This window comes from Mustela putorius, unplaced genomic scaffold, assembly GCF_011764305.1.
Source record: "Mustela putorius furo isolate JIRA1106 unplaced genomic scaffold, ASM1176430v1.1 tig00000129_pilon_pilon_pilon, whole genome shotgun sequence".
Classification (NCBI taxonomy): domain Eukaryota; kingdom Metazoa; phylum Chordata; class Mammalia; order Carnivora; family Mustelidae; genus Mustela; species Mustela putorius.
In genome coordinates, this window is record NW_025421290.1 from 6,002,023 (window position 1) to 6,028,985 (window position 26,963).

The 26,963-nt window shown below is 39.7% G+C and overlaps 1 pseudogene; it reads right to left on the reverse strand.

Annotated features, from left to right (window-relative positions):
• Positions 1-13,066: 13,066 nt before the first annotated feature.
• LOC101682628 lies at positions 13,067-14,108 on the reverse strand (annotated as a pseudogene).
• Positions 14,109-26,963: the final 12,855 nt, after the last annotated feature.

Consider the following 26,963-nt stretch of genomic DNA (forward strand, 5'->3'; position numbering starts at 1 on the left):
GCCAGTTACATTGTTTCCCCGTCACTCCGTTTTTTGGGGACTACCTCCCTCCTTTTATCTCCCTCCCACCCCTTTATTTTTAATAATAAGTCTATATACTTATTGGGTATATAGTATATATTGGGTATATATATGACAGGGGAGTGGGTCATTTGACAACCTGACCTGGTTTTATAGCCATGACTATAAGTCTCCACTGTGGTCATGTCCCAGTTGAAAGAAGGACCTGAAAGTATTGGCCAACTTGGAAAATCAACAAAGCAATGATTGAATGAGCACCCACTGTATAAATCCATAGTGTTCACTGCTAACGGTATAAAAAATACAGGCTATGGTCTCTGCCTTACCAAGAACTTTTAAACTATGTTAAGGTACCACACTCACATAAAAATATGAGGCCGGTGGGGGGGGCCTGGGTGGCTCAGTTGGTTAAGTGTCTGACTCTTGATTTCTGCTCAGGTCATGATCTTAGGTTCATGAGATTGAGCCCCGAGTGGGGCTCTGTGCTGGCTGTGGAGGCTGCTTAAGATTCTCTCTCCCTCTACCTTTGCCCCTCTCCCTCCCTGCTTTCTCCTTCTTAAAAAAAAGAAAGAAAAATAAATACATAAATAAATTAATAAATAAAATAAAATACAAGGCAGACCACACTACAGTATAAAAATAATTAGCCCAGATCTTGAGTGATATCTAAGTTCACAGGAAAGAAAGAGTGACTTGTCTTTGTCTTAAAGGCAAATGACAACAGCTGTTTCTCCTGTTTTTCTTTCTGGAAGTTCTAGGTCCTCCTCCACCCTCTTGAATGATAGTATCTTAGTCATGGGATCATAATACACTTCCAGTTTAAGATGAAAACATGAAGCTTCACTTCACTCATTATTTTCATTACGAATCATCTTTCATGTTTTTGAGGATAAGATTTAGTGTGAGAACTGCAGAGACAGACCCATACCAGCAGGTGGAGGAATTTGCCATTTGAACTTGACATCTCAGGTTATTCAGTGGTTTGGCAAGATGGTGATTGCAATTTTAATTACTGTTTTATTTCTCCTTCTTTGTTCCGGATATCCATGCAACAAAACACCCTGAAAAAGATACCCATAATCCAAAGATGGTAAATCAAAATTGATTATTTTCATCAGTCCAGCCAGAGCATAAAGTAGATGACACTTTCTCCCTTTCAGAATCTTCGATGTAAAATATTGAAATCTAAAGGAATAATTTATGCTGAGACAGAGTACTGGAGCAGTCTTAAATTTTAAAAGAAAAGGGACGCTGGGTGGCTCAGTGGGTTAAAGCCTCTGCCTTCAGCTTAGGTCATGATCCCAGGGTCCTGGGATTAAGCCCCATGTCGGGCTCTCTGCTCCGCAGGGAGCCTGCTTCCTCCCCTTTCTCTCTCTGCCTGTCTCTCTGCCTACTTGAGATTTCTCTCTCTCTGTCAAATAAACAAAAAATCTTTTTAAAAAAAGGTATTTAAAAAAAATTTAAGAAAAAAAAAAGCATGGGATCTCAACATTTTAAAAAAATTATTTATTTGATAGAAAGTATGAGCAGTCAGGGGATTGGCAGTCAGGGGAGCGGTAGTCAGGAGAGCAGCAGGCAGAGGGAGAGGGAGAAGCAGATTCCCTGCTGAGCAGGGAGCCCGAGATGTGGGGCTCCATCCCAGGACCCTGGGATCATGAGCTGAGCCGAAGGCAGACGCTTAACCGACTGAGCCACCCAAGCATCCCCGAGATCTTAACATTCTTATGCTAGGTTTAGAACACCCTCAAAGCTGGGTGTGCTTGTGGGCTCCCCAGTCACCCGTAAGAGTTTACAGGATTAGACTAGCAGAGTGGAGGGATCTCCACTGGAGTCTGTCACATGCTTTCAAGCCCATCCCGTGTTTTCAAGCATGTCGGAACTGATGAAACAGCCCTGAGTGAAGCCAATGTGCCCGCGGCAGGTTGAAGTCATCTGGGAGGAAGTCAAGTCATGTCCATTGTGGGGTTTACGTTTATATGAGCCTGTCTAGCAAGCTGTGGGTGGCTGGTGAGGTCTGAGGAGCTTCCTGGGTGACAGCTCACCCTAAGGGCAGAAGGAATCTGCTGATTCGATTGAGCCGGGAGGAAGCCTTTGTTGTCAGAGGGGCCTGGTGGGTCTGACTGGGACAGTGTGGCCCTTTCTTGATTGTGTTCTGTAGTCTAGCTACTTAGAAGCATGTGCCTCATTGGGACATGGAGGGCTGTCGGTAAAAACGGAATGAATTTTCACACCAGTTTTATAAAAAAATGCTCAGATCCCAGAAACACTCTTTTCCCTTCCAACGTGAACAGGTGAGTCATTCTTTTGCACAGCTTGGAGGAGGGTCGCTATGAGCTGTTAGCTCAAGTGGCATGGGGGTTGCCTGCAGAACTGGGAGCACGTGGAGACACCTTCTGGACACTCCCAGAAATACAGGATTTGCCATGCAGGGGTTGGAGGTTTGGTAGCAAGAACCAGTGACATTGTGTTGGAGTTAATGGGATGTCCTCTGACACAGAGGCTTGTAAGAACTGGAGAAATAGGCATTATGGATATACTATTAACCAGGTTCTTACAATTATAAAGCATTTACTAAAAGAATCTTCATTACGGTCTCTCTCATTTGATGTGTAAGCTCTTTTACAAAACTCTATTAATCTTGGGTATTATTTTTATAGCAGTAAAATACACGCTGGTGAATAAACCTGAAGTGTGTATCACAATGAAGTTTATAAATGAATAACTCATGCAGACTCACCTAGATTGGTCTACAGAACGTTATGAACAGCCTAGAAGCCTCTCTTAGACTATTTCCACTCTCCCTCTCTAAGGGTAATCACCACCCTGTTTTCCAATATTACAAATTACTCTTGCCTCTTTTGAACTTTGCATAAATAGAATTATACAGAGCATCTATATTCTGTCTGACTTGTTTTACTCAATATTAGGTCTACAAGTTTCATTTATGTTCTTGCCAAACCTCATATTTCCATTGCCGTATAGTATTCCATTATATCAATGTAGCACAATTGCATTTATGTTTTACTGTTGGTGGACATTTGGATTGTGTCCAATTTTTTATTATTATGAACAATGCTGTCATAAGGATATCCGTACATGTTTTTTTTCCTGAACACATGCTTTCATTTCTGTTGGGAATGTAATAGCTGGGTCTCATACAGAAGATTTAATGGCATCTTTTTTCCTTCCTGACATCGAAAATGTAGTTTGCGTATAGATATATATTTCTCTTGAAGTAAAGGGATTGAAGTAGTGATGGAAATAATTTGACCAGAAGGCTAGGAAGAAAGCATTGGGATTGCTCAGACTAGCTGGGTACCAATACTTTTGAATCATCATTTGTTAACTTAAGTTATAATAAATGAGAATGCAAACTATGTCATTGCTCATCATAAATTTAGAAACAATTAGATTAGTTTTCCATCGTTACCTAGAATATTCTAGCATTTCTCCTCCTGGAAGCTAATTTTTTTATTAACCTTAGGGAGATAAGCTTAGGAAAGTAATTAAAATTTTTAAAAAGTTATTTCTGTACATCAGCGGAGATGGTTAAAATTTGTGATGTTTACAACTGGATGCTGAAAAACATCAGTGGGTTTTCTAATTTTTTAAAATTTCAATTTATCTGTTTTATGTGCTGACCATTGTATTTCAGGAATTTCAGCTATGAAGACTGAATGGAAGGGAATAGCACTAAGTTTGGGTCCCAAAAAACAAACGTTTTATGTTCTTGGCCTTCCCTAGAATCTCTGTGGCCAAAAATATCTTTAGGATTAAAGTTACCTAGTAGTTCTTGGCACCACACTGCAAATTCTGCATCTAACCTACTAGATTTTCACTTGGATTTGTTGAAAATAACATTATTTCTACTTGTTTCTTAATTATAAAACTAGCATGTGTTTATTCTAGAAAATAAGGATGACATATAAAAATATAACAAATAAAAATCTCATGTAATAGCATCATCCTTTGTTAATATTTTAGAATATTTTCTTTTAGTTTTTAAATTACCCATTTTTTACAAAGCTCTTTTATTCAATGCATGTTTTTGAGAACTTCCTATGTACTGATGTCCCAAATGAATAGAACCAGAGATCCTGTGGTCTCTTACAAGATCTCTAAGACTTGAGGTTACCCAGCAGAATCCAGAACAACTCCAAGATCAGAGATGGCATGGCGCTGGGAAGAGTGACCTCCAGGAGACGGTGTAGGAAAGAGATAACATAGGGACCCTGAGACTGCTGTCCTTAGAAAGACTTGCTTGCAAGTTTGGCCTTTGTCCAGCATCTGGAAACTTAGAATTCAGGAGTTTTCTCCCCATTCCCTAACTGATAAGGATAGTCTACTGTTTGTGCAAACAATATGTTTACGCTGAACACCTGCTCTTCTTCTGGGAAGCTGGAATTTTGACACATGGTAGTTTCCTAAATGAGGGGCCTCCAATAAAAACCTTGGAATCTAAATCTAATGAGCTTCTCCGGTAGATAACACTTTGCATGTGTCGCCACATGTGGTTGTTGGAAGAATTAAGTACATCTTGTGACTCCACTCATAGTTTCTGGAAGCTGGTTCTAGGTTCAGCAGGACTTTGTCCCATATATGTATACTTGGGGGGGGGATGCTGATTTTGCTTTGTATCCTTTTTTCTTTTTGGGGGGGCAGTAAACTGTACCTATGAAGATAACTATATCCTGTGAGTCCTTCTCGAACATCACTGAACATAAATTTTGTCTTGGGGACCCCTGATATGGTGACCCACTGGGAAATGAGTTACTAAATGAGTCCTTACCTCTAATTTCACGGTGACCCTTAGGATAAAGCTGAGAATACAGCTCCCTGAGTGGGTCTCCTCAAATGCCATACTCCCAGAGTAGAGATTTGGGCACGATAAAGGGTTTAATGTCCCAGGTAACTTATAGCCACAGGAGAGATGGGGAGACTGTTCAATGCACATCCTCCTCTGCCCTGATCAGTCCTGTTGTTGAACAGTTTCACTGGTTTGAAAAAAAAAATCAAAACTACCGATATTGTTCTATATACCTTCAACACAAATATAGCCAAACATTTAAGGCAGACCAAAAGCATGATAGGCATGGTTTCAATTGACAGAACTGACCCACAGAAGAGAAAGAAATAATACAGCAAAGAAAGGAAATCTAAAAAATAAGGACAAATAAGTAATAAAATTGAGAAATTTTTATTTATAGAGTCTTCTTACTGAGAACATGGTATGTGTTAGAAGAAATGTGTTGCTTGGGTGCCGGCTTATTCTCAGTCAATCCTAGGCATTTTGGTTTACTCTCTAATCCCCAAATCACTTGGTTTCAAGCACTGAGACACTTCTCACTTAAAACTGGCACTGGTTTATATGAGTTAAGAAGCATCTTTAACGCCTTGGCAGGGAAGGTGGTCATAGAAGAGAAGTATGTCACAACACAGGAAATATCTTGAAATCAATGATCAGATACCACTGAGCCCAAAGACCATCTGACACACTTTGAGAGGGAGTTCCTTTCTGGCTGATTCTTCCCTTGGATCCTATTTGGCTTCCATGTTCTTAGAGACCACCCTTTTAGATGGGAGTGGCTTTTCCCACCTCTTCTTTCCCTTGACACCCCCCAACTGCAATCTCCGGCTGCGAGGAGGAAAAAGAAGTCTTCTTAAAATAAAATAAACAAGCAAACCCCCACCTATCTGCACTCACATTACTGCAGTTTAGGTCCTCATTCTCCGTCATCCATCCTTGCTGGGCGGGGCTGGGGCTTTCCTTTTGTGTGATCAGAGTTTCCCTTAAAGCATTTTTTTTAAAATTTATTTTTTATTTTCAGCACAACAGTATTCATTATTTTTGCACCACACCCAGTGCTCCATGCAATCCATGCCCTCTATAATACCCACCTTAAAGCATTTTAACAAAAAATGGTGGAGGGCAAGCAGGTCGTCCGTTCCCCCCCCCGCCCCCCCCCGCCTAGCCATTGTCTACAGTGTCCTCCATGCTGCAATGGTTGCAGCTTAAAAAATTGTAGTCCTGGGGCACCTGGGTGGCTCAGTGGTTTAAAGCCTCTGTCTTCAGCTCAGGTCATGATCCCAGAGTCTTGGGATTGAGCCCCATATCGGGCTCTCTGCTCAGCGGGGAGCCTGCTTCCTCCTCTCTCTCTGCCTGCCTCTCTGCCTACTTATGATCTCTGTCTGTTAAATAATTTAATAAAATCTTAAAAAAAAATTGTCCTAACACCTTCCCTTTTGTTCTGCTTCACTAAGAAAGTTACTTTTTGTCATCAAGAATATTATTAGCAGGACATCCTGAGTGTGGCTGGCCTCTGGAGCTCTTCCCGCCTGAGCCTCCATGAGCCAGCATCACCTCCATCGCTCGGTACTCCCTCTGCGTCCAGCTGTGGGTGTTCTGAGAGGCAAGTCCGGAGTGGATACAAAAAGAGGCAGCACCAGGACAGAGCTCCCTGGGTGTTATTTTGTGCAGGCCCTGGCTTTCTGACCCGGTGCTGAGAGTGGGGGTGATTTATGCTCCTTTTTGGCCCTTCCCAGTTATTTATGCGGCTCTGTCCCCAAGGGTGAATTCTGTTTATTTCAAGAAGTTCTCTTAGCATCTTGGCTGTGATGTTCCACAGTCCCGTCCCTTTTGTGCGGACATGGGGCTAGATGCTTTTTAGGTCCTGTCAAATGGCTGACAGGATTTCTAATGCTGTTGAAACTTCTATGTTTTAAGCAGCTTCTATGAATATCTTCGTGGGAGTTTGTAAGAAGCAGGACAGGAGATTATTACCCTGATAGAGCAATAACGTGGACACTGAAGGCTAGGAGATTTGATTAATGAGGGAAAGGGAAGAGAGACTGAGCAGAGTATGGCTTCTGAGGCAGGAATGGGGTACAGTACAGCTGTTGGAAGCTTTCTGTCCTTAGGATACTGTATCCTGGTGAGAGGAGATGAACTGAAAGGAAAGTGAGTGGATACCAAAGAGATATCTGGTTTACTTTGGAATTCGGCCGGGATTGGCTTTGGTCTTAATCCTCCAAGACACTAGCTGGGCAATAGAGCCTAAAGAAGAAATCCTTTTCATACCAGCCTGGCGATCCTTTGAGAGGGCCAAAGCCAAAGGCCAGGGTTCAGGGAAACAGGTGTCTACCAGAATTTCTCCAAATCCTTTAAAAGAATTAAATTTTATTTTATGATGTGAGAACATTTAATGTGAGATCTAGTCTCTTGGCAAATTTTTAAGTGTACAACACAATATCGTTAATGGTAAGTACAACATTGTATAGCAGATCTCTAGAACTCATTCATGTAGTTTAATTGAAACTTTATGTCCATCGATTAGCAGTTCCCCATTCCTCCTTCCTCCAGTCTCTGGCAACCACCATTCTACTCCTTGATTGTGTATATTTTATTTTATTATTTATTTATTTTTAAAGATTTTATTTACTTATTTGACAGAGAGAGAGAGTGCACAAGCAAGGGGAGTGGCTGGCAGAGGAAGAGGGAGAAGCAGACTCCCTACTGAGCAGAAAGCCTGATGTGGGGCTCGATCCCAGGACCCTGAGATCATGACCTGAGCTGAAGGCAGACGCTTAACCGACTGAGCCACCCAGGTGCCTGACTGCATGTATTTTAGCACTCACATTGTTCAGTGCACATTATTCATAATAGCTAAGATATGGAAACAACCTGAGTGTCCATCTATAGATAAATGGATAAAGAAAATATGATATATACATAAAACGGGATAGTCTTCAGCCTTGAAAAAGAAGTGAATTCTGTAACATGAAACAACATGGATGAACCATGGGAACATCAGGCTGAGGGAAATGTGCCAACCACAGAAGAGAGAACACTACCTGACTCCACTTATAAGAGGTATCTAAAATAATCAAATACTTGGAGACAAATCATTTTAATCTATTCTAGGAAAAGAAGACTCGTGTCCCTCTGATCCCATACCAGTCAATGACACCTTCATGCCATGTGTTTTGCTCACAAGACCAGAGGGAGCTGAGAAGCTTGACCAATATCAAGAGTTAAAGGAATGTGCACAGGTAGCTGTGGCTGGTTTGTTCACATGTACAAGGAACAGCATATAGGAAATAGTTGTTCCTATTGAAATAATGCTTAAAAAGGTCCCTGTCCTCCGAGAATTTATTCACATAAAGTATTTGTCTAAAGAAAGTTAAAACTTGAAAACTCTTTAAATCTATTCTTGAGGATCCACAAAACACATGTAATTTTAAAACTGGAGTTGTCATTTGTTATTCCACATCTCAAGTCAAACAGCTTTGCATGCAAGGGAGGAAGCTGAGCAGCCCCCTGACCCCAGGTATGTGTGGATTAGTGCTTCTTTCCTATTTGGAAAGTAGAGCAGAATGGTTAGGAGTGAAGACTCCAGAACTGCCATGTGGGGTTTCTAATTCTAATTCTGTCACTTAACAGCTGTGTGACCTTGGGAAAATTACACTAACTTTTTTGCTTTAGTTTCCTCATTTTTAAATTGGAGAACAACAATAATGCCAACCTCATAGGGATATTGTGTAGATTAAGTGAGTTAATAAAGGGGAAGTGTTTGGAATAGTGCTTGGTGTATTGTGAGTATAATAATAATAATATTATGAGTATAATAATAATATTATTACTTGCCCTAAGAAACATCAGTGTGAATGATACTCATGGAATGAAAATCTTGTAAAGTTATTCAAGGCCAAATCCTTCGCAAACTTCCTCCCCTTCCCCATCCACATTGTAAACATTATATTTAATGATACACTGACCGTTCTGCATTGCCGGGATCCTGATGAGATGCTACATTAGACATGCCACTTACTTTTTCACTTAATCCTCACAATCAACCTATCATGTAGGTACTATTATCTCCAGTTTATGACAAACAAAGTCTTATTGAGGTTAATTACGTTCTCTAAGCTCATATTGAATGTGGTTCATGTAGGTAGGGAATCCAGTTTTTATGACTCCATGTTTAAAAGAGTCCATGTTGACACAGAGGTTCAGATTTTCAGATCAGCAAGACCTGAAGAATGATTTAAAAAAATTTTTTTTTTCATATTGAGTGAATGTTTTTATCAACTTGAAAAGTAAACAGCATATAAATAAATACCGGACAAGGGCAACTTTGTTATAGAATAACAGCAAGTTCCAAATGAGCCTTCAAAACAATTGAACCAAAATACAAACTAAACAACAATGATCACATAATCCACTTTCAAAACTGTATACGAACTCAAACACTTCGTTTTGTTTTGTTTTTACATTTTATTTAAATTCTAGTTACTTCACATACAGTGTAATATTGGTTTTAGGAGTAGAATTTAGGGGCGCCTGGGTGGCTCAGTGGGTTAAGCCTCTGCCTTCGGCTCAGGTAATGATCTCAGTGTCCTGGGATTGAGCTCTGCATTGGGTTCTCTGCTGAGTGTGGAGCCTGCCTCCCCCCCTCTCTCTGCCTGCCTCTCTGCCTGCTTGTGATCTCTGTGTGTGTGTGTGTCAAATAAATAAATAAAATTTTTTTTAAAGGAGTAGAATTTAGTGATTCATCACTTACATATAATACCCAGTGTCCTCCCTAATGCCAATCACCCATTTACCAACCCCCACCCATCTCCCCTTCAGCAACCTTCAGTTTGTTCTCTCTAGTTAAGAGTCTCTTGGGGCACATGGGAGGCTCAGTTGGTTAAGCGTCCAAATCTTGATTTTGGCTCAGAGTCGTGAGACTGAGCCCCTGCATGGGGCTCCATGCTCAGCAGTCTGCTCAAGATTCTCTCTCCTTCTCCCTCTGCCCCTTGCCCCTATGCATGTGCTCTCTTTCTAAAATAATAAATAAATCTTTAAAAAAGAGTCTCTTATGGTTTGCTCCCCTCTCTTTTTTCCCCTTCCCATATGTTCATCTTTTTTTGTTTCTTAAATTCCACATATGAATGCAATCATATAGTATATGCCTTTCTCTGACTGACTTATTTTGCATAACATAATACACTTTAGCTTCATCCGTGCCATTGTGAATGGCAAAATTTCATTCTTTTTAATGTCTGAGCAATATTTCCATGTATATAAATGCCAGATCTTCTTTATCCATGCATCAGTCAATGGAAATTTGGGCTCTTTCCTTATTTTGGCTATTGTTGATAATACTGCTATAAACATTAGGATGCATACACCCCTCTGAATCTGTATTTTTGTATCCTTTTGGTAAATACCCAATAGTGCAATTGCTGGGTCATAGGGTAGTTCCATTTTTAATTTTTTGAGGAAACTCCATACAGTTTTCCAGAGTGGTTGCACCATTTTGCATTCCCACCAACAGTGTAAGAGGGCTCTCCCTTCCCTTCATCTTCATCCACATTTGTTGTTTCTTGTGTTGTTAATGTTAGTTTTAGATATTTTAGACATTCTGACAGGTGTGTGATGGTATCTCATGGTGGTTTTGATTTGTATTTCCCTGATGCTGAGTGATGTTGAGCATCTTTCATGTATCTATTAGCCATTTGTATATCTTCTTTGGAAAATACCTATTCATGTGTTCTGCTCATTTCTTAACTGGATTGTTTGGGTTTTGTGTGATGAGTTTGATAAGTTCTTTATAGATTTTGGATACTAATACTTGAGCAGATATGTCATTTGTAAACATCTCCCATTCCGAAGGCTGCCTTTTAGTTTCATTGATGGTTTCCCTCACTGCACAGAAACTTTTTATCTTGATGAAGTCCCAATAGTTCATTTTTGCTTTTCTTTCCCTTGCCACTGGAGGCATATCTTGTAGGAAGTTGCTATGGCTAGTGTCCAAGAGGTTACTGCCCGTGTTCTCCTCTAGGATTTTGATGGTTTCCTATCTCACATTTAGGTCTTTCAGCCATTTTTGTGTATGTTGATAGAAAGTGGTCTAGTTTTATTCTTCTGTATATTGCTGTCCAATTTTCCCAACACCATTTGTCGAAATGACTGTCTTTTTTCCATTGGATATTCTTTCCTGCTTTGTCGAAGATTAATTAGCCATATAGTTGTGGGTCCATTTCTGTGTTTTCTATTCTGTTCCATTGAGCAGTGTGTCTGTTTTTGTGTGAGTACCATAATGTTGTGATGATTACAGCTTTGTAGTATACTTGGAAGTCCAGAATTGTGATACCTTCAGTTTTGTTTTTCTTTTTCAGGATTGCTTTAGCTATTCAGGGTCTTTTGTGGTTCCATACAAATTTTGTTCTAGCTCTGTGAAAATGCTGGTGGCATTTTAATAAGGATTGCATTAAATGTATAGATTGCTTTTGGTAGTATAGACATTTTAACAATGTTCTTCCAATCCACGAGCATGGAACATTTTTCCATTTCTTTGTGTCCTCTTCCATTTCTTTCATAAGTGTACTATATTTTTCAGAGTACAGATCTTTTACCTCTTCAGTTGGGTTTATTCCTAGCATCTTTTGGGTTTTAGTGCAATTGTAAATGGGATTGATTCCTTGATTTTTTTTTTGATTGCTTCATTATTGGTGTATGGAAATATAACATATTTCTGTACATTGATTTTATATCTTATGACTTTGTTGAACTCATGTATTACTTCTAACAATTTTTTGGTGGAGTCTTTTGGGTTTTCTACATAGAATATCACGTCATCCGCAAATACTGAAAATCTGACTTCTTCCTTGCTGATTTGGACGCCTTTTATTTCTTTTTGTTGTCTGATTGCTGAAGCTTAAGACATCCAGTACTAAGTTGAACAATAATGGTGAAAGTTGACATGCCTGTCTTGTTCTTGATCATGGAGAAAAAGCTCTCAGTTTTTCCCAGTTGAAGATATTAACTGTTGGTCTTTCATACACAGTTTTTATGATGTTGCATGCTCAAACATCTTAAATTGAAAAAGACATTAATCAACAAAATAAGACATCTTAAATACCAAAGGAAAAAACTAAACTGAAGGCAAGTGGCAACCTGATGGCATAAATGCATCCATAAAACAATGTTATTGTTAGTAATCTCCAGGAGAGAAACTTTCAAGAGTTTGCAGTTCAGATTCCAAATATTTTTGGGTAAAGTAACCCGAGACTGATTCTTGAGTGTAGTGTAATTCTTTTCTTTTCTTTTTTTTTTTTTTTTAAGATTTTATTTATTTATTTGACAGAGAGAGAGAGAGCGCACACAGCGGCATAGGAGGCAGAGGGAGAGGGAGAAGCAGGCTCACTGAGCAGAGAGCCCAATGTGGGATTTGATCCCAGGACCGTGGGATCATGATCTGAGCTGAAAGCAGATGCTCAATGACTGAGCCATCCAGGCATCCCAAGTGTAGTGTAATTCTGATTAAGATATCTGGGCATCCCTTTAAATAATATCATGAGATAAGTAAACAGAAAATCTTGTCTCCTTTTTGCCTTTCAATATACCAAGAACAAACCATATTCATGAACATAGGACTCTTTCTAGTGACTCAGAAGACAAAGGAACTGATTGGTATTTAAGGTGGTGTGGTACCTCTATTTCCTTTATGTATGTTTTGGCTCAGTCAAAAAGCCTACAATTAATAACATAAAAAACTCCTCAGGTTACATGCTGGAGGCCATATACTATAAATAGTGAATCTATAAATATGACTTTCAAAACCTAGAGTTATCTGTTAGCAATGCACTGTATCAAGAGGCTTTCTAAAATGTCTAAAGTGCTAACCACGACTTAGACATGAATGATATGTGTTAAGTCCAGAATACTGATAAAAATCAATCAGCATGTCGCTCACTCAACTCTAATTTTATTTTATTTCATTTTATTGAGGTGGTGAGGAAAGAGAGCACAAGTAGAGGGAGGGGCAGAGGGAGGGAGAGAGAGAATCCTAGGCAGGCTCCATGCTCAGCACAGAGCCTAACACAGAACTCCATCCCAGAACCCTATGATCTTGACCTGAGGCAATATCAAGATTCAGATGCTTAACCCACTGAGCCACCCAGGTGCCCCCAGTTCTCATTTTAAATAGGCCCTGTGAGAACGGGAATGCTGAATAGTATATACTGAAATTAGTGTTTTCTAATGAGTACCTGTACTGCATTAATTCCCTTTGGTTAAGGAGGCACATGAAATAGGAAAAAGTCTTACCAGTCTATACAAGGAGTTCGTGTTTAGAAATGACGAAGTGCTTGCACCTTCATTTTTCAAAACTTCACAAAGGTGCTCCCATGGGCAGTCAGTACTATTATTCCTGGTCTTCCTAGATGCACCAGCACCTCTGGCTGTGCTTTCTGCAAATCGGACAGAGCGGCAGCTCTCGCGATGTCTGTCACAGCCTACAGCTCTGCGCGCTTGTGGGCTTGCAGAAGGGGTGTGGTTGGCATGTTTGGAGTCCGAGGGTTGTTAGAGTTGCTGCTGCTTTCCTGGGCATAAACGAGCCATCTGTATTCTAAACCTGAGCCCCTGATACCAAAGTTAGAGACTGTCTGCGCACAGTCCCAACGCCTGGAGTATTCTATTTTGGGAGCACTGGGTAGCACCATTCCTTACATTCTCTGTATTTACACTGGATCTAGATTATTTTGGCGGCTGCTTAGAGATAGGGTCTTTGGTCCTAAATTATCATCTTCCTCCTTACTTAGCTTGTGGGCTTCTCGTTTGGGATAAAGGAGGCAAAGATGGTAATTTCTGTAATTTAATAATGCAGTTCTTCTCTGAGCTGGGTTGTTGATATTCTGGGTATTTGAGGCGCTACCGGATGTCAGACGACCTCTCCTGAGCCCCAAGGCCCTCGGCATTGATCACCCACTTATATTTTCACCACCAGCTGGTTAACAGAAGGCACATCTCAGCTTGTCACCGTCAGATCCAATGTCCCGTTCTTCTGCTGACTTGGTCTCTTTCAAGTTGCTTCACTTTCTCTTTTTCCATTAACTGCTTCTGAACAGGTGTCGGTCCTCCTAAGACAAATTTGCTTCCTTCAGGTTCAAGAAGAATCCGAGGGTCTCTTCCTCCATGCAACTTGGTTCTTCTTTGGGTGTGCTGCTCTCAGCCCTAGAAATCCTCGCCTTCCATGGGACGTGCCCGCTTGGGTGCGCCTTTTTCCCTGCACTTCTTGTGCTCCTATAGTGTTGACTAAGGTATGTATTCAGTCCTAGGATCTTTAAAAAAAAAATTTTTTTTATCGGCTATGTTGATGTTTAAACTGTGAGAAGAAAATTCCTTGTTCAGTTTTGAGTAGCTTAGAGGCAGTGATATCTTGTGTTCATTTCTTAGAAAAGATGTATTAGATGTAAAGATGTAAAATTGGCTCTGGCCCCAGTTTCAACTGAGCTATGGAAGCGCTATTGTTTTTCAGGCTCCATCATTTGTGAGCACCTAGTATTCTGAGACATAATGTCAATACTGAAGAGAATATTCCCCTTCACTGTGTATTCTCTGCAGAGATCGAAATGGAGCCTCCGTGCTTCTGTTATTTCCAAAATACTTGCTTTTGTAAAACAAACAAACAAACAAACAAAAAAAACCAACAACAAACAAACAAAACAAAACAACAACAAAAAAACACATCACAGTAATGAAAGTCACAGACCTAAACAGCCCTCATTCACTCAAATCACTGCATTGATAGAACTGTCACTTTCCTTTGCTCATTTGGCTGCCAGCACCCATCACCACTTTTCTGGAAACAGCCCTTGGGTTGGATGCTGTGGTTTGGGTTCTATGTCACGATGTCCTGCCCTCTATCAGCTAGGAGTCAGACAGAGAGCCCAAGCAAAAATCACATCTGTCTTTTTGGGATCAAATCTTGAGCAGAGAGAAAAAGTTGGGAAAGACTAGAAGCATTTGAGCAGGCTTTGTGTGGCCCAGAGAAGGTCAATTGCTCATCAGTTCCTGCTCCTTGATACCCACAGCTGTTCTGGTCCTCATCTTTCTGAGTTGAGTAACCAGAAGTTACTACATTCATTCTAGTAACTTTTCTCTGTGCCTTTATGTCAGCCAGAGTCAAATTCCTTTTTTTTTTTTCTTTATTTTGGACCGAGACTCCTCCCTGGTGTCCCCCCTGTGGGAGCCTCCCCAGTTTGGCCCCGCCCACATCCTGACCTCACTTGGCACTGCTCTCCCTCTTACCACAGGTCAGCTGCAGGGCATCACTGTCTAGCTCCCCAAACACACGGAGCTTGTTCCCACCTCAAGACCCTCTGCCATCACTCATGGCTCTGCTGCCCAAATGCCACCTTCTCAAAGAGGCAATTGCTGACACACCAGAACTTTCTATCTCATTAGCCCATTCCATTTCTGGTTAGCATTTTAAATAATGCTGAGTTTCATTTATCTAATTATTTATTATTTGCATTTCCCAATTAGAATATCAGGTCTAAGGAGGTGGAGACCTTCTCTATTTTGTTCACTGGTATCTCTAGTGTTTCCTTATATTTAGCGCTTAATCTGTGCTCAGTGAATATGTATTGTGTCAGTAAATATGTTGTACGCGGTATGTGGAGGGATCATGGTGTCCTATAATCAAGAGGTTAATGAAGAGTGTGGGCTCTGGAGTTAGGCTACATTCAAATCTTTGCTCTACCACTTGCCTGCTGTGTGACCTTAGGCAAGATACTTAAGTTCTCTATGCTTTAATTTTATCATTTCTAAAATGCTAATAATTAAAGTGTGTAAGTAAGATGAAGATTAAGTAAGAGTTTTGTACACTGCATGGAAAACAAAGAGGTTCAATATATGACTACCAATATTATTAGAGTATTTCTCAATTTTAGGAAGTCTTTGTCAGAGATTGTAAAATGAACCATGGACTTCATATTAGCTCTTTTGGAGAAAATCAAAATCAACTACAACATTAAATGCCCACAACTCTAAAAAACCCAAGTTACAATATCATACATTTTTCTCCACAAATACATGCTGTTTGCTTTTTCAGAATGATAGTCATACCTGGGGTTGGAAACGCCTGTAGAGTACGACCATTGGCAGTTACGAGTAACGTTAATGGTAACTGCTGGTGATGATCTGGACCTTGTTATCATCTTTGTGATGCTGCAGAATCATTTAAACACGTGTCAGAGAATATTGTGGGTTATGTGGGGTTTTGTTAGTTTGTTTGCATTTCCCTTTTGGCTACATTGTGTTGCTGCTGCTGTTAACTGAATTATAAGTAAAGAGCTTTTCTGAGAAGTAGCTGGAAGCTTTTGACAGATTTGGACATCTGAGTGATAGTTTTTAATGCATCAATTGCTCCCAACAATTGAAAATCTGGTAATCTGTTCTCAAAATTTTGGCAATTTTTACCATTTTCAGTCACCACATACAGTGTATGTTTATTAATTTTGTACATTTTTTTCTATATTGCATTCTAGTGGAATTTTCTAAAGGACCTGTAAACTGATCACTGTGATATGAATGTAAGTTTTCCAGCTGTCTGAAACTGATGTAACACTGCAGGCTAGCTGTACTAGAAATAAAATTTAAAAATATAAAAATAAATAAATAAATTTACCACATACCAGTGCAAATGACTTCCCAGAAGTAACAGACCAATGAACTGATTCAGCCCCACGTCTTATTAATTTCTCAAATGCACCAGCAGTGCAAACTCTGAGTCTGTGCCATCCTCACATTCTCTTCCTCTGCCTTCTCAAGCCCGGTTGGCCATGAGAATCATGTGGGCAATTTATTATTTTGTTAAGAGTCTATTTATTTATTTGACAGAGATCACAAGCAGGCAGAGAGAGAGGGGGGAGAGCAGGCTCCCTGCTGAGCAGAGAGCCCAACTCGGGGCTCAATCCCAGGACCCCGAAATCATGACCTGAGCCAAAGGCTCAGGCTACTGAGCCACCCAGGCAACCCCATGTGGGCAATTAAAAAAAAAAAATCCCACATTCTCAGGTTGGACCCCAAGCCAATTAACTGGGTAGCCTGGTATCACTATTTCTAAAGCTCTCCAGATGATTGCCCTGTGCAGTTGAAGGCTGAGAGGCACTTGCCGTAACAGTGGCTGGTGAGTTTCTTTTGACGCAAGTGAAATGTGTCTTCATTGCAGAGATGTTAAGGTTTGAAAACAAGAACAACAACAACAATAAAACCTTTGCATTGGAGAAAAAAGAAAATAGGGTATTATTTTGCTATTAATAGCCTAGCCCCAGGTAGCTTCAGACCATGAAGAATATCATATTGGGTCAGATCCATTTTGTGGAATAATGGACATTCCTTTGTTTTCCTTAAGAACACCTTTGATAGTTCCTTCTAGGAAGGTGTCTCAGAGATTATGTTTCCTTAGTTACTGCCAAAGACCTGACAAGAGGCTTAAGGTGAAGCCTGATACTTGAGACCTCTAAAGAGAAAGAAAGCACATGTGGGATGCATCTGATACCCCTTTTCAATGAGCCTGCATCTGTATCTTGTTCTTTCTGGTCCCCTGGGAGTCCCTGATTTAGCAGCCTAAATGCTCCAGGACTGGTCTTCCATGCTTCATCTGATCCAGTGGGATCCTCTCTCTACCCCTTCCCAGGGCATGGAGAACAGATCTCAGATTCTCTTAACACCGAGGAAAAGTCCCTTCCACTTGGATGGTAGACAAACAGCTTACACACAGTATGTGTATTGCAGGAGGTAACTGCACTACATTTCAATACTTGAAATCTTGAACACATGGAATTTAATAGTGGTGTGGAGTTCTAGGTGATCCTCATAAGTCTCTAAGATTGATTTCTTTCTGATAGATATGTATGATTTTTTTTCCTGCAGGTCTATCAGTTCTGAGCAAGCCCATCCCTATACCTAAGTATTAAATTTCGCATATTTGCTAAGTTATTGTATTGCCAACAATGAAACCAACCTCATGAGAAGCTACGATTAACCTTCACCTGCTCATCCTTCTCATCCTGCCAACTGATAAGACTGGAGACTTACTTCTTCACATCTGCAGCCACACTGCCCACCAGGCAATTGGGAAAAATTGAGTGGAGTGTTCTTTTCACAGATCCTATGTGAGAATCAGCATTAAAGAAGGAAACATTAGGATCCTCGTTTACTTGAGACAACTTGCTCATTATAAACTCATTAACTACTAGGTTGAAAATACAGTCCAGGGGCGCCTGGGTGGCTCAGTGGGTTAAGCCACTGCCCTCGGCTCAGGTCATGATCTCAGGGTCCTGAGATCGGGCTCTCTGCTCAGCAGGGAGCCTGCTTCCCTCTCTCTCTCTCTGCCTGCCTCTCCATCTACTTGTGATTTCTCTCTGTCAAATAAATAAATAAATAAATAAATAAATAAATAAAAAAGAAAATACAGTCCAGAAACAGAGTGCAGAGTAGTTCATATTCAATACCTTAATCTTTCCTTAAAAGTAGTTTGTTAAATGATGGCATGACAAAAAAAATCAATACAGTACCTCTAGTATCTATGATACTAGAAGTAGGTTTAGACAGGATAAAGAGGGACCCAGTTAATTAAAGAAGAAAATAGATAAGCATGATATATAGAGATAACAAAGGAAGGATTTAAATGTAAAATATAAGTTGGAAAGGAGTTTTAGAAAATTGATAAGCCTATTGCATAAAGTAATTTACAGTGATGCAGGCCTCTTTGAGAAAGATCAGATGAATATTTGTAATCTCTCCTGGTTTATTAAAGTTTTAAATATTTTACATTACCACCTTAATATCTGGAACATAGATTTGATTAAGAATATAGTTTGGCTTTCCAAATAGCTAACCACTTTTCAAATATTTTTCAACATTTTTGAATAAGCTTCATTTCCCCTTTGTGATTTTCTGTTCAATATCTATTGAAATCTCTATTTCTGAGTTGTGGTTGATTTAGTAATAGTATGCCATTTTGATTATTGTGACTTTAAAAGAGATTTCAGCATGTCTTATGAATCAAGTTACTGCTTTTGCTCAGAACATTCTTGCCTACAGTCTTCCATTAATTTAACAAAAGAATTTAACATTTTGTCAAGTTCCATAGATAGCATTGTCTCCCGAGAAGATGATTATATGACTCATTATTGACACTCAGTTGGGATCTTGGTAATTAATAAAGGGGGGGATTTGATGGTGGCATCATGAACAGACTGCACACAAATGAATAATCCCTAACACTTCATAGCACTCATCATGGGCCGGGTCCTGTTCAGAATATTTGACACATATTATTTGATCGAACCCTCAAAACCATTCTATTGTTACCTCTATTTTAGAGTGTGGAAAATGTGGGTGAGTTTTTATCCCATGCACTTGGGCGCACAGCTGCAAAACCTGGAGCCAGGACCAGAATTCAGACAGTTACTGCCAGATGCTGTCCTCAGTCACTACACTTAGTCCTCTCGGGGTTGTCTGATAATGGGAGTGTAGGTTACTTAATAATGAATACTTACATTTAACGTGTCTTTCATCTCTACTGCACAAAGTGCTTTTGTATGCAGGATCTCACGTCGTGTCCCTTTCTTTGTGTGGAACATATAGAAATGCATGGTTGAACATACTGTTCTTACCAAGGATTTTAGCCAGGGTGGAAAACCACTGTTTTATACCTCCATGAAGTTTCTCCCATCACGGTCGTTTCTTTAGCTTTATGCTTTCCTTTATTATACACATTACAAATTGTGGCTATGCCTCAAAAGATGGTTTGCAAGCTGTTAAAATTTAATATCCAGCCATCCTCATTAATGGAGTTGTGATTTGTTATATTTATTATTAGGGAATTTTAGAAAAAAATATTGAGGGAAAAAAGGGCAAGAACAATAACCAAAATATTAATTCTTTCAGATTTCATGGTGAATGTTTATTTTTCCCTGGAAGGAGAAGGAAGAAAGATATGAGCAAGGTACATAACCACTGGGGGTTTGTAAGAGCTATTTTTAATTGCTTCCTTAATGGGAGAAAGGTGTTCTATTCTCTCCACCATTCTGAACTTCAGGAAAGGGGCAAGTTAAAGGCCATGTTAGAGAGGCTCAGAACAAAATGGAGAGGTAGTCTTCACCAGGAGAGGAAACAAATCAAAGCCCTTACACCAGCCAAGGGAATATGGGAAGGGAAGGAAAGAGTAGGGTTAGGAGATCTGCTCCTAGGTCCCTGACACCCATCCTTGGCTTTAGGCTTTATCTCAGGGGACAGCTTGGAGAAAATAGGAACAGACTTGGGTGTAGTTGGAGGGAGGCTGTAAGAAGAGCTGTGGTCATGTCCAACATGGTCCCTCACCCTTTCAACGTATATGATTCAGTGATTTTTAGTGCTACCACTAGGTTATGCAACCATCACTATTAATTCTGTGATATCCAGTTCTGTACCTGAAGCTTTTCTTTGCATAGTTGTAGCAGAGTGGTAGAAATAATACATCCAAAAGCTAGACCGATTTTTCTGTGCATTGAATTAGATGCCTCCACTGTTAAGTCTTTTTCAGTGCCTCAAATTCTGTACATATCCAGAATGCTGGTTCTTTGGATAAAGACAAGACTGAAGAAGTCTCAGTTACCTGTGATATATTATGTCAGACTCAGGTCCCCCTAAATGCCAGTGTCAGTGGAAGTAGCTGGCCCATATATTTGAATATATATGCAGGTATCTTTAGCATGTTACTTTAAATTAGAAGGTAGTGTGGTCTGAGAACTTCTTTAATAACTATAGTTCCTTTGATTCATGATAAAAAAAAATCCTGATTCAACAGAAAGTATTCCTTTCTTATCAGTGAGTTGAAGAGATAAGTAAAAGATTAATGCACACATTAGAGTTAGAAAAAAAGGACCTCACTTCCAGAAAATACGATGATATCTTGCAAATCAGTCCATCATTCCTGTGAGGCAATGCGAGGAATCATAAGTTCCATTAACCTCAGTGCCACGAGAAGAGTAGAAAGTGGCTAATGTGTTGCCTTAGGTAGAGAGCAGAAGGGAAGAAAACCACCAGAGCAGACCCATGGAGGAGGAAGAAGGAAGTATCAGGGTACCAGGTAAGGAAACAGAGATGTGGGGAAACCTAGTGTACACAGAGCAAGAGCAGCTGCCAGCCCCCTAGTGTGCTGCTCTGAGGTCATAACCTGGATCAGGTGCTTGCAGAGGATGTTTTCCTTAAACACACACGTGCATACATGTGCACACACACACACACACACACACACAGCCCCCAGTTCACTTTAAAAGGGTAATGACGAGGGTGCCTGGGTAGCTCAGTCAGTTGAGCACTGGACTCTTGGTTTTGGCTCAGGTCATGATCTTGTGGTTATGAGATTAAGCAGGCAGTCTGCTTGAGGATTCTCTTTCCCTCCCTCTCTGCCCCTCTACCTGCTTGCATGTGCTCTCTCTCTCTCTAAAATAAATAAACAAATCTTTTTTTTTTTCAAAGCATAATGGATTGTCTCCCTAGAAGCGCAAGATGGCACAGCCGTAGAAGATTTTAGTTTTGTCTGGTCCCAGGAATTCAGTTAGATAGTTATTAAACTATTCCGAAAACCTGCAAACTCAACCAGAGATCTAAGAAAAGAACAGTTGCAACTCTGCAAATAGAAAAACTATGACCTTCTGCAAGGTAGGAGGTGGAGAGAAGTGAATCTGAGGTGATATATGAGAAGCTAAACTGTTGAAGGAGGGAGCCTCTGTTAGCCAGCTACCGGAAAGTGGTATTATAGCGGAGTGCAAAATTGGAGCTTTTAGAAATCTGCTCCAGTGGGGGGTGTCCCTGCCTAAGAGGCACTCAGGTGGTGAAGTGGGGAGGAACACTAGGTGGGACAATGTGGTCTCAGGCTCCCTGGGGTCATAGGAAGACCAGGGGTACCTGAGTGTGGCAGAGCTCCCAGGCATTTGAGTGGGGAAGCTGGCTGCCATCAGTGATCCCAGGATTGGGCTCTCAGCTTGGGGTAGCCATAAACCATGAACGACAGCTCAGCTGGGCAACTGCTCTCAGAGCAGGGGCCCAGCAAGAGCAGAACTGATCGAAAGTGAGGGGGTGGAAAGCCATTTATCAGGCAATGAACATCAAAAGAAAGCTGGAGTGGCAATCCTTATATCAGATAAATTAGATTTTAAACCAAAGAGTGTAATAAAAGTTGAGGAAGGACGCTATATCATAATTAAAGGGTGTATCCAACAAGAAGATCTAACTATTCTAAATATTTATGCTCTAACTTGGGAGCAGCCAATTATATAAACCAATTAATAACAAAATTAAAGAAACACATTGGTAATACTACAATAATAGTGAGGACTTTAACACCCCACTCACTACAATGGACAGAATCTAAGCAGAAGATCAGTAAGGAAATAAGGGCTTTGAATGACACACTCACAGATGGACTTAATAGATACATTCAGAGCATTCTGTCCTAAAGCAACAGAATACACATTCTTCTTGAGTGCGCATGGAACATTCTCCAGAATAGATCATATCCTGGGTCTCAACTAGTAACAAATTAGGTTTCAACTAGTAGCAAAAGATTGGGAGAATTCCCTGAATGTTTTTAGACCACAATGCTTTGAAACTAGAACTCAATCACAAGAGGAAATTTGGAAGAACCCAAATATATGGAGGCTAAAGAACATCTTACTAAAGAATGAATGGGTCGGGCGCCTGGGTGGCTCAGTGGGTTGAGCCTCTGCCTTCGGCTCAGGTCATGATCTCAGTGTCCTGGGATCGAGTCCCGCATTGGGCTCTCTGCTTGGCAGGGAGCCTGCTTCCTCCTCCCTCTCTCTGCCTACTTGTGATCTAGCTCTGTCAAATAAATAAATAAAAACTAAAAAAAAAAAAAAAAAAAAGAATGAATGGGTCAACCAGGAAATTAAGAATTGAAAAAATTCATGGGAACAAATGATAATGAAAACACAACTGTTCAAAATCTGTGGAACACAGCAAAGGCAGTCCTGAGAGGAAAATATATAGTGATACAAGCCTTTCTCAAGAAATAAGAAAGTTCTCAAATATACAACCTAACTCTAGACCTAAAGAAGCTGGAGAAAGAAAAAAGAAAGTCTAAATCCAGCAGGAGAAGAGAAATAATAAAGATCAGAGTAGAAATCAATGAAATAGAACAACAACAACAAAAAATGATAGAACAAATCAATGAAACTAGGAGCTTATTCTTTGAAAGAATTAATAAGATTGATAACCCCCTGGCCAGACTTATCAAAAAGGAAAGAGAAAGGACCCAAATAAATAAAATCATGAATGAAAGAGGAGAGATCACAACCAACAGCAAAGAAATACAAACAATTATAAGAACATATTATGAGCAACTATACGCCAGCAAATTTGACAACCTGGATGAAATGGATACATTCCTAGAGACCTATAAACTAACAAAACTGAACCAGAAAGAAATAGAAAACCTGAACAGACCCATAACTAGCAAGGAAATAGAAGCAGTAATCAAAAATCTCCCAACAAACTGAAGTCCAGGGCCAGATGGCTTTCCAGGGGAATTCTACCAAAAATTTAAAGAAGAACTAATACTTATTCTTCTGAAGCTGTTTCAGAAAATAGAAAAGGAGGGCAACTTCCAAGCTCTTTCTATGAGGTCAGCATTACCTTGATTCCAAAACCAGACAAAGACCCCACCGAAAAGGAGAATTATAGACCAATATTCCTGATGAACACAGATGCCAAAATTCTCATGAAGATACTAACCAATAGGATCCAACAGTACATTAGAAGGATTATTCATCACAACCAAGTGGGATTTATTCCTGGGCTGCAAGGGTGGTTCAACATCCACAAATAAATCAATGTGATAAACTTCATTAATTAAAAAAAAGACAGAACTACATGATCCTCTCAATAGATGCAGAAAAAGCATTTGACAAAGTACAACATTCTTTCTTGATTAAAACTCTTTACAGTGTAAGGATAGAGGGAACATATCTCAATATCATAAAAGCCATATATGAAAAGCCCACAGTGAATATCATTCTCAAAGGGGTAAAACTGAGAGTTTTCCCTCAAGTCAGGAACATAGTAGGGATGTCCACTCTCACCACTGCTGTTCAACATAGTACTAGAAGTCCTAGCCTCAGCAATCAGACAACAAAATGAAATAAAAGTCATCCGAATCAGCAAAAGAGAAGTCAATCTCTCACTCTTTGCAGATGATCTGATATTTTATGTGGAAAACCCAAAATACTCCATCCCCAAATTGCTAGAAGTCATGTAGGAATTCAGCCAAGGGGCAAGATATAAAATCAGTGCATAGAAACCAGTTGTATTTCTATACGCTAACAGACAGAAGAAAGAGAAATAAAGGAGTCAGTTTGATTTATAATTGTGCCAAAAACCATAACATGCCTAGGAATAAACCTAACCAAAGAGGCAAAGGATCTGTTCTCAGAAAACTATAGGACACTCATGAAAGAAATTGAAGAAGACACAAAGAAATGGAAAATTATTCTATGCCTCATGGATTGGAAGAAGAAATATTGTTAAAATGTCTATGTACCTAGAGCAATCTATACATTCAATGCATCCCTATCAAAATACCATCAACTTTTTTCACAGAGCTGGAACAAAGAATCCTAAAATTTGTATGGAACCAGAAAAGACCCTGAATAGCCAAAGGAATGTTGAAAAAGAAAACCAAAGCTGGTGGCATCACAATCCTGGACTTCAAACTCTATTACAAAACTGTAATCATCGAGACAGTATGGTACAGGCACAAAAACAGACACATAGGTCAATGGAACCAAATAGAGAACCCAAAAATGGACCCTCAACTCTATGGTCAGCTAATCTTTGACAAAGCAGGAAAGAATATCCAATGGAAAAAAGACAGTCTTTTCAACAAATGCTGTTGGGAAAGCTGGATAGCAACATACAGAAGAATGAAACTGGACCATTGTCTTACACCATACACAAAAATAGACTCAAAATGGATGAAAGACCTAAATGTGAGTAGGAATCCATCAAAATCCTAGGGGAGAACACAAGCAGCAACCTCTGTGACCTCGGCCATAGCAGCTTCTTGATGGACACGTCTCCAAAAGAAGGAAAACAAAGGCAAAACTGAACTATTGGGGCATCATAAAGACAAAAAGCTTCTGCACAGCAAAGGAAACAGTCCACAAAACCAAAAGACAACCGAAGAATGGGAAAAGATATTTGCAAATGTCTTAACAGATAAAGGGTTAGTGTCCAAAATCTATAAAGAACTTATCAAACTCAACACCCAAAGCACAAATAATGCAATCAAGAAATGGGCAGAAGACATGAACAGATATTTCTCCAGGGAAGAAATCCAAATGGCCAACAGATACAACAACAACAAAAACTGCTCAACATCACTCAGCATCAGGGAAATACAAAGCAATACTAACTCATAAGTCAGAATGGCTAAAATTAACAAGTCAGGAAATGAAAAATGTTGGTGAGGATGTAGAGAAAGGGAAACCTTCTTACACTGTTGATGGGAATGCAAGCTGGTGCAGTTACTCTGGAAAACAGTATAGAGGTTCCTCAAAAAGTTGAAAATAGAGCTACTCTGTGATGCAGCAATTACACTACTAGGTATTTTTCTGAACTATACAAACATAGTGGTTCAAAGGGGCACCTGCACCCCTATGTTTATAGCAGCAATGTCCACAATAACCAAACTATGGAAAAAGCCCATCGACAGATGATGGACAAAGAAGATGTGGTGTATATATTTACAATGGAATATTACTCAGCCATCAAAAATGAAATCTCTCCATTTGCAGTGACTTGGACAGAACTAGAGGATATTATGTTAAGCAAAATATATGAATCAGAGAGAGGCATTTATCATATGATCTCATTCATATGTGGAATTTAAGAAACAAAACAGAAGATCATATAAGAAAAAATAAAATAAGATTAAATCAGAGAGGGAGACAAACCATAAGAGACTCTTACTCATAGGAAACAATCTGAAGGTAGCTGGAGGGGACGGAGCAAGGGAATTGGGTAATTGGATGATGGGCATTAAGGAAGACACATAATGTCATATGCACTGGATGTTATATAAGACTGATGAATCACTGACCTCTACCTCTGAAACCAATAATATATGACATGGTAGTTAATTGAATTTAAATAAAAAAATAAAACAAAGAAAACAGAGGATCATAGAGGAAATAGGGAAAAATAAAAGAAGATCAAATCAGAGAGGGAGACAAACCATAAGAGACTCTTAATCATAGGAAATAAACTGAGGGTTGCTGGGCGGAAGGGGTGTGGGGGGATGTGGTAACTGGTGATGGACATTAAGGAGGGCACATGATGTAATGAGCACTGGGTAATATATAAGATTGATGAATTACTGAACTCTACATCAGAAACTAATAATATATTATATGTTAATTAATTGAATTTAAATAAAAAGAAAATAATAAAAATTTACAGACATAAATAAATAAAAGTCAGCAAAAAAAAAATAGATAAGGGGTAATGGTAATATAAAGGTGATCAGTACTGTTGTGATTATTTACTTATTTTTTAGAGATTTTATTTATTTATCGGAGACAGACAGAATACTTAAACAGGTGGGAAGGGCAGAGTGAAAAGCAGCCCCCCTGCTAAGCAGGGAGCAGGGTCCTAGGACCTTGGGATCATGACCTAAGCCAAAGGCAGATGTTTAACTGACTGAGCCACCCAGACATCCCCAGTGTGATTACTTAAAAACAAGTACATTGTTCAGCCATTCAAAGAAATGTCAAAGGAACCAGGTTTGAAAAAGGCAGTGACATTATACTTTGTAGTACAAGTTTACGGGTTTTTCAGGAGGAGGTTTGTGAAAGTAAGTTCCCAAGATTTGGAAAAATACCCAAACAGCATCTAAACTACAGATGTTTCACACTTAGCCAAGATTCATGAGGTAGGTACCACCGGGAGACAGTGTCTGTGCTCCCAGGGAAATCAGGTGAGGACCAAGAACTTTCATGACCTCTAGGGGACTTTCCAGTCAAACTTGCCTGATAACCTGTCTCTTGGACAAAGGTGAATCATCATCCCAAACAGGCAAAACCCAAGAATTTTAAAGAGACGTATG